This window comes from Tenrec ecaudatus, chromosome 4, assembly GCF_050624435.1.
Source record: "Tenrec ecaudatus isolate mTenEca1 chromosome 4, mTenEca1.hap1, whole genome shotgun sequence".
Lineage (NCBI taxonomy): Eukaryota > Metazoa > Chordata > Mammalia > Afrosoricida > Tenrecidae > Tenrec > Tenrec ecaudatus.
Window position 1 is genome coordinate 48,551,450 of NC_134533.1, and position 3,197 is coordinate 48,554,646.

Genomic DNA, 3,197 nt, shown 5'->3' on the forward strand with positions numbered 1-3,197 from the left:
TTGTCAGCAGTGTGGCAACATGGCATCTCTGTGACGTCTTCCTCACCATCCAGAATGCTTCTTCCCTGCCACCATTGCTGGCCTTGATAGTGGAAGAAACAGAAGAGCGCATTCTTGCATAGCTTGAAGAAAATCCTGGGAAACCAAGGGCCCCCTTACACCTTGTCTAATAGTAATTTTTAAAATAATAAAGAGCAGATGAAGCATTAAGGGAGCTGCTTAGTGGCCACTAGTTGAGCATGATCTTAGAAAACTGATGAATTCTTCTACCAACGCTTAGGAAAAGTATTCGGAGGAAGCAGAGTTGAGGTTGGCCACTGTTCCTCTCCATTCAATGAGCAGCGATTCGATGAGAGCATAATTGGGGGCACTTGAGAAGAAACATAGAAGCAACACATGATTCGTACATTCACTGGATATACTAGAAGCACAAATTTCAATGCAACCAATAGGGCAATAATAAACAAGGCTACCTGGAAGTGTTATGTCATTCATCTCCTGTAAGCACAAAGAAAGCATGACATCCCAGCCTTCTGTGTACATTACCTTCCAATCCAGTGCTGCTTTTCTATCTACATAGTGTTTATATGCAGTCATGTCACTGCACCTTTGCCCCACTGCAGTATATTTTCTGGAGAAGGGGGTCCTTTCTAGTTAGTTACTACACCCTTTAGAGCTCATATCACCTGGGTCTGCTCTAGCCAAGAACAAGTAATGTGGTGAGGTTGATTTAGAACTAGACATAAGTTCTAGACCTAAACTAGGTAGATCAAAGAATCTCCCTGAGTCTTATGTTTTCATATCACAGAAAAAAATAATGACCCTCCTTCATTCTGCCTTATATCACTGTGGTAAGGATCGAGTTATAAAAGGGTCTCAAACATTTTTAATATTTGTGATATAACCTAAAACACTCATAATATTTCCCAATTACTAAGAATCTCTGGGAGACCTACCACCTTCTCCCCAGTGGAGGAACCCTACACCCTTGCACTTGACTGGCAGTGTTGTTGTTGGGTTCTATGGAGTCAATTCAAATCCATAACCACCCTATGTATTGCAGAATGAAACACTGCACCCTCCTGAACTATGCATCGCTACAATTGCTCCTGAACTCACGATAGCAGCCATGGTATCAATCCTTCTCATTGTAAGCCTTCCTCTTCCTCACTGTCCCCCATGATGTCCTTCTCCAGGGACTCCTCACAATCTTGCCATCTTTGCCTCTAAAGACCACACTTGCCTTGCAAGACAGGTGGTTTTGTCCTGAACAGTCCACGACACTTTCACTGCTCTTTTCCAGCACCACCATTCAGATGCCTCAGTTCTGCTGTGGTTTTCCTTATTCAAGGTCACATTCATATGCATATGAGACCATTTAAAAATACGTCTTGGGTCAGGCACACCTTAGTCCTCAAAGTAACATTCCTGCTTTTCAATACTCCAGAGCGATCTTGAGTATTGTGACTGTTTTGTAGATGACAATAGGCTTGGGGCAATGAAGTGGGTTGCTTATAAGTGATTAGAAATGTGACATGATACCAAAATTTGTTGTTTGGAAGCAGTTTTACCAGTTTGGGCTGTTTTGGAGAATAAAGAGAATGCCACACTCCACAGTGGGCTATACCACTTACAATAGCTCGCTAGTATATTGTGGCCTACATTTAAAAAAAGAAAAGAAATGTGATGTGAAACCAAGTCCGATGCTCTTCCCATTTCACGAGGCAACCCAAAGTGAGAGGACCACCCACAGCTCTGTTACTATACTATAGCTCATGACTGATAAAGAGGCAAGCAGATCCTCTGGAGATACATCATTATATCTAAATTTCCAGCAAAAAATAAAATCATGAAAAAGAGGATAACCTAAATATGAGGAGGAGAGGTCTGATCCTTAAGTTTCATCTGACATTAGGAAAAGACTATTATTCTCTAGGTCAAGAACATTGGTGTTCTGGAGGTAAGAGACTAACTGGGTCATGCCACCGGAATAAATATTCCCCTACATATAAGAAAGAAATCTGCTTGATGCCACAGACAGGATTTTGAAATAGAAGAAAAGGAAAGGGGAAACACACATTATTTCCATGGGATAGTAAACGTGCTCTTCCTATATTTTGCAAACCAGGGGTGACTTGTCTTGGAATTGTTACACAAGGTGCAGTAAGCATGAATCATGCATCTGTCAGTCTCTTTTGATTGTACACATCCTGCTCTGAGGTCGAGCTCTGAGGGGGTGGATATGGGAACAATGCATATAGAAGGTTTTGTCTTGATATCTGGAAAGATACACTGATCCCAGGGCACAGCCATCTCCCATTCCCTCACTTTCTGTGGAACACTTGACCATGGCCTAGTTCCAGTTACTGACTGTTTTATACTGTTAACACTGAAAAACTAAAATAATTACTTACTCCACTGTTTTCTACCTTTGGGTCTTTTTATATACTACTGCCTCTTCTTGAAATTCATTTTCTGTCTCTTTCTGTCAGAAAAAATCATATTCGCTTTTTAGTACTCACTGCCACATGAAAATCTCCCTGACAATTTCTTAACCCAGAGGCTAAGGTATCCCAATTTGACTTCTAAAAACATATATACTTCTCTTTCGTAGCATCTATCAAAGATGAAGCTCTCTGCTCCCACAAAATTTTACATCTCAGCAACCCTATACAAGGTTATTACTCAGACTCAACTCAATGGCTGTGGATTTGGTTTGGGATTTTTCTCTATCAGAAGATTCCCTGATGTGTGGAGAGTTAGGTCTTTGGATGATCAGAGAAGCACTCAAAGTAGGACTGAGCAATGGCATTCTTCACAGAGTAAAATGGATTGTAACGAGATGGATGGATAAAAGCTTTAGGCATCTTCATTTGTTGTTGGGACAGTCTATTAATGAGCATATTAATATATGATATATGATATGATTAATGATATGAACATGAAATGTATGAAATCTGGGAACATGAGAAGTCAAAAATGAAATGGAAAGCATAAAAATGAGTGGAAATTCAAAACTGGCCAATGATATGGTTTGCTTTGATGAAAATGACAAATTCAAAAGCAATGGCATTCCTTTCTTTGTCAAACAGAACGTTTTAAGATCTTTCTTGAAATACAATGTGTGTGAGAGAGGATAATATCTGTACACATACAAGGAAATCCTGTCCTTATAACTGGTATTCAAATGCGCATGC

At 40.1% G+C, this 3,197-nt stretch overlaps 1 pseudogene; it reads left to right on the top strand.

Annotated features, from left to right (window-relative positions):
- Positions 1–1,538: 1,538 nt before the first annotated feature.
- On the top strand, positions 1,539–1,665 carry LOC142447632 (small nucleolar RNA SNORA4; annotated as a pseudogene).
- The last annotated feature ends 1,532 nt before the right edge of the window (positions 1,666–3,197 follow it).